We start from the raw sequence: 6,000 nt of genomic DNA, 5'->3' as shown, positions 1-6,000 counted from the left end.
ATCCGCGCATGCGCAAGACGCTGACCCGGCCGAGCGGCGCAGCCGCTCCCGTTGTAGCCCCATACGCCTCAAACGCTAGCCCGCGCCGCGCCGCGCCGCGCAGCGCGTCTCTGCCGGAGCTGCGGCCGCGTGGCTCCGCCCTGCCGGCGTCTGGGGCCAGGAGGGTGCGGCTTCCGCGCTGGCCAGCCTTGCCCGGGCCTCTTGGGTCCTCTCCTGTGCCTCCGCCCCTCTTCAGCCTCTGTGGTGTGGTCGTCGCTTCCAGCCGTGGCCTTTGACTGAAGGCTGAGCCCGACCTAACGGGTTCACGCGGCCCCACTCGGCTGTGAGCGCCGTCCTGACTCAGCCAGTCCCAGAACCCACGGGCTTAATGTGCCTGGTTGTGTCTAGTCTATAAAAACACCATTCCAGAACTCGATCTGGCCCATTTGCTGTTGGTATAAGCCCAGAAAATCCACTGCGCTCGTTTTCCTTCTGAAGCCATTGTGGTGGCAGTATTATTACGATCATTCCAGGTACTACAAATCACTGAATTAAGAGTGGTCATTGTTGGGTCCCAGCAGGTGTATTTGAAACAGGTACTCATTGGATATGCCTGAGATGGATTTAGAAGTCAGATGTTGATCTTTGAACTACTCAGATAATTAATCCCGACTTTTAATGGTTTCTAACCATGAGTGTACATCAGAATCCCTGAAGAGCTTCTTAAAAAAAAGAAAAAAAATCCCTAGTGTGGGGGGTGGGCCTAACAATCTGCATGCATCTCTTAACAAGTTCTCAAATGCTGCTGCCCCTGCTACTGATTCAGGGACCACACTAGGAGAACCACTACACTAAAGCATGTGAAAATAGTTTGTATATTAAAGTGAAAAATGGAGAAATACATGCTTCTGGTGTGGAAAGGGCAGCTTTACTTCCGTAAGCCTTGGGCCTACGATGGTGTCTGGCACTAGTAAGCACTCAATAAATATTGAATGAACAAATGAAGATAAGAGTAAAATGTTTTAAGTGGAAAGTAAGTTTGAAAGGCAATTTGAAAGTGGTTGCTAGGGTTTCAGTAAGCAATATGGTTTTGGTGCTGAGAGGTACTTTAAGTAGAACATTCCGAAATAAGTAATAAAGGTTATTTAGGGGTGCCTGGGTGGCTCAATCAGTTGGGCGTCCTCAGGTCATGATCTCCCGGTTCGTGAGTTCGAACCCCGTGTGGGGCTCTGTGCTGACAGATCAGAGCCTGGAGCCTGCTTCAGATTCTGTGTCTCCCCCTCTCTCTGACCCTACCCTGCTCATGCTCTGTCTCTCTCTGTCTCAAAAGTAAAAAAAAAAAAATTAAATTTTTTTTTCTAAACTTGAAAAAAAAGGTTATTTAGAAGTTTTTATTTCATTTCATGAACTCCGTTCACCTAATCAATTAGTAAAGTATCCTAGAACAATATCACAAATACAGTCTTAGCAAAAATTACTAAAGTTATGGCAACAGTAAGGAAATAGCCATTAGCAGTGAATCATTCAAGTGGAGGCACATGCAAAAGAAATTCTTGAACTTCTGCCACACGAACCTAGAGGGGATTTTTGATTCCAGCTCTCTTCCATGCTAGCTATCTTAGCCAACCTTGGTTTCCTCATCTGCAAAATAAGGAAGCTGGACTATATGATGTCTTTGAGGTTTTAAGAGGTCAGAATTCTAAAGCATCATTTGGAAACATTTCCCTGAGTGGACTAACATAAATTATAAAAACCCTTCTAGCAGAGCCCCCTAGTGGTCCTAAGAGGAACCAGCTATACATGTGGGTCATGGTACAATGAGTTATTGGTGTAATGTAAATCATGCAATTTTTATGTGTATTTGTGTTGGTACAGTAAAAGTAATTATTTTGAAGTGTGCAAAAACTGTTTTGAGTACTTTATTTATTTATTATTATTTTTTAATTTTTTCTTTTTAATGTTTATTTATTTTTGACAGAGAGAGGGAGACAGAGCATGAGCGGGGGAGGGGCAGAGAGAGAGGGAGACACAGAATCCGAAGCAGGCTCCAGGCTCTGAGCTGTCAGCACAGAGCCGGACGTGGGGCTCGAACTCACAGACCGCGAGATCATGACCTGAGCCGAAGTCGGACGCTCAACCGACTGAGCCACCCAGGTGCCCCTTGAGTACTTTAAATTTATCAGCTTCATTCAGTCCCTAATCTTAATCTTGGACTTCAAAGAAACTTGGCAACACTCAAATCACAGAGTGGTCTACTTAGAAGAGTATGGTCGTTTCTTTGGGGGAGAGAGGCTAGGTCATTTTTAAATACACATAATCATTGATCATGACATTCTACTTCTAGAAAATCATTCTACAGTCCTTCCAGAGAATGAGGCAACTGCATATTAACTGATATGAGATAATTCCCAAAGTACATTTTAAGTAAAAAAAAACAAAAAAAAAAAAACAAAAAAAAAACCCACCACTGTGCTAAATGCAATGTGGTGTATTGAATTAGATCCTAGAACTGAAAGGACTTAACTAGTGAAATCTAAATAAATTCTGTAACTTAGTTAATAGTATTGTACCAATATTAATTTCTCAGTTTGACATGGTACTGTGGTTATGTAAGACTTAACATTAATAGAAGTAAGTAAAGAGTACATAAGCATCTCTGAAACTTTTCTACCAATCTACAATTATTCCAAAAGAAAAAATTTACTTTTATAGTTATTTCTTTATTTTTTGAGAGAGAGATAGAGAGCGAATGGGGGAGGGCTAGAGAGAGAGGGGGAGACAGAGAAGCCCAAGCAGGCTCCGCGCTATCAGCGCAGACCCCAATGTGGGGCTCAAACTCATGATCTGTGAGATCATGATCTGAGCTTAAACCAAGAGTGGAAGACGTAACTGATTGAGTCACCCAGACACCCCACAAAAAGTTTACTTTTAAAAAAATTTTTTTTAACACTTATTTATTTTTGAGACAGAGAGAGACAGAGCATGAACATGGGAGGGGCAGAGAGAGAGGGAGACACAGAATGTGAAACAGGCTCCAGGCTCTGAGCGGTCAGCACAGAGCATGACGCGGGGCTCGAACTCACGGACCATGAGATCATGACCTGAGCTGAAGTCGGCCGCTTAACCGACTGAGCCACCCAGGCGCCCCAAAGTTTACTTTTTAAAAAGCACTATGCAGGATATATTGTGTACAGTATACTACCATGTATGTGAGGGAAGAAATGAATATGCTTGTGTATATAATGTTTGTGAATCCTCAAAATATCACTGGAAAAATGCATAAGAAACTGACAGTATTGGTTATCTCTGAGAAAGCAGCTTAAATGCCTTGGAGAAAGCAAAATGGGAGACTTGCACCATGTAACCTCTTGTATATTTCACCTATTCAAAACTAATTTTTTAAAAATGAGTTTCCAGTAATGCAGATTATAAACTCTTCATGATGTAGTTCTGGTTGGTTACTTCATTAAAAATTAATTAGTTAACCAACTATTTATTGAGTGTCTACTATGTGCCAGGCATGATCTAGGCCCTAAAGGTGTATCAATGAACAAGAAACAGAACACCTCTGGAATTGCAGGAATTACATCTTGTCAGGGATAGGGAGAATTCATCTCAAAGTGTAATCCACAGAAATGTCGGGGCCCCTGAGATGTTTTCAGGGGTCAGTCTGCAATGACCAAACTATAATCTTAGTACAACTAAGGCATTATTTGCCTTATACTGTGTTGACATTTGCACTGATGATATAAAAACAATAGTAGACAAAAAATTACTGTACAAGTAATAATTTTATTAATATCACACACTCACTGTTAAAAATACCAGTTTTAGGGGCACCTGGCTAGCTCAGTCGGTGGAGCATGAGACTCTTGATCATGAGTTTGAGCCCTACATTGGGCATGGAACTTACTTTAAAAAAAAAATACCAGTTTCACTTTTTAAAAAAGATTTTATTTTATTTGTTAATGTTTATTTAGTTTGAGAGAGAGAGTGAGCTGGGGAGGGGCTGGGGGGAGGGGAGAGAATCCCAAGCAGGCTCTGGGTGGTCAGCACAGAGCTCAACCTGATGCTTGATTCCATAAACCATAAGATCATGACCTTAGCCAAAATCAACAGACACTGAACCAACTGAGCCAGCTAGGCACCCCAAGATTTTATTTTTAAGTAATCTCTACACTCAACATGGGGCTTGAACTTACAACCTCAAGAACAAGAGTTTCATGCTTTTCCAACTGAGCCAGCCAGGCACCACCCCCACCCTGTTTTATTTTTTTTTTAACCAGTTTCACTTTAGAATGCCTTTGATGAAGCAGCAGAAAGTGTTGATGTTATTAAACTTAAACTTTTGGATACATGCCTTCTTCATATTCTGTGTGATTTATGGGAAGGATAGAGAAAGCACTTCTGCTGCATAAGGCACATGGTAAAGTCTGTGCAATTGGTTTGGTTGTGAACTAAATGAGACACTATTTCCATGGAACACCATTTTTACTTAAAATAATGATTGAGACAAACTATGTTTATCAAGGGTTGGGTATTTGGCAATATTTTATCAAAAATGAACTAGGTAAGCCTGTCACTTCAAGGAACATAACTGGCAGAATTTGTTGCCAATGATAAAAGTTAAACTTTCAACTGAAAATTTGAGCTTTAGAAAATATATCTGCCATTGTGACTTGACAGCTTCCCAATACACTTAAAGATATTTCTTTTTTTTAATTAATTTTTTTAACATTTATTTATTTTTGAGACAGAGACAGAGCATGAAGGGGGGAAGGTCAGAGAGAGAGAGAGACACAGATTCTGAAACAGGCTCCAGGCTCTGAGCTGTCAGCACAGAGTGCGACGCAGGGCTCGAACTCACGAACCGGGAGATCATGACCTGAGCTGAAGTCAGACGCTTAACTGACTGAGCCACCCAGGCTCCCCTCTTTTTTTTTTTTTTTTTAAATTAGAAGTCATCTGTTCTTTTTTTTTTATGTTTATTTATTTTTGAGACAGAGAGACAGAGAGAGAGAGAGAGAACAAGTGAGGGAGGGGCAGAGAGAGGGACACACAGAATCCAAAAGCAGGCTCCAGGCTCTGAGCTGTCAGCACAGAGTCCCACGTGGGACCCGAACTCAAGAACCGTGAGATCATGACCTGTGCCGAAGTCGGACGCCTAATTGTCTGAGCCACCCAGGCGCCCCAAAGATATTTCTGATTAAATTGGTGGTGATTGTAACAAATATGAATGCTTTTAATTGTACAATGAAATGTGTTCATATTTGGAAGATCCGCATTAAGTCAGTGAACCAATATTTTCCAAATGACCAAGGCATGATGTTACAAAATCATGCATGGGTAAAGCATCCATTCAAGGTTTGAGACAGACCAGTAGATTTAATATAACAGAGTACAAAAAGTTCACTGGTAATATTTCAGATTCCACGTTGCAACTAACCTTTGAGGAAGGACCCCTTGTCTGGATTTAGTGTAGTACTGAAGAATAAGATCCACAAATATCTGAAAAAGTTATTAAAGTATTTCTTCCCTTTCCAACTACATATCTGTGTGAGGTTGGATTTTCTTCATATACTTCAACCAAAACAATATATGCAACATACTGAATGCAAAAGCATATATGAAAATCCAGCTGCATTCTATTAAATCAGGCATTAAAGAGATTTTATCTTAGAAAATATAGCCTATTTCTCACTAAAGATATTTATGTAAGTATGTAATAGGTTTATTATAGTTATTTTAAATATATGTTTAAATATATGTTCCAATAATTTGTTTTAATTTCTTTGTTTTGTTTTATTTTGTTTTAATTTCTAACAAATATTGTTTAGCCCACGTAAATAATGCTATTTGGAATCCTCAATTTTTTTATTTTTTTGAGAGAGAGTGCATGCTTGTGTGTGCGACATGGGAGTGGGAGTGGGAAGGGAGAGAGAATCTTAAGCAGTCTCCATGCTCAGTGCCGGTGGGGGTGGGAGTTCAACACGGGGCTTGATCCCACAGCCCTGGGATCAT

Source organism: Lynx rufus, unplaced genomic scaffold (assembly GCF_022079265.1).
Source record: "Lynx rufus isolate CCGP_SWC_20201006 ecotype Redwood Valley unplaced genomic scaffold, mLynRuf1.p SCAF_3, whole genome shotgun sequence".
Taxonomy (NCBI): Eukaryota; Metazoa; Chordata; class Mammalia; order Carnivora; family Felidae; genus Lynx; species Lynx rufus.
The sequence above is the reverse complement of the archived record's forward strand: the minus strand, read 5'-3'. Positions refer to the sequence as shown.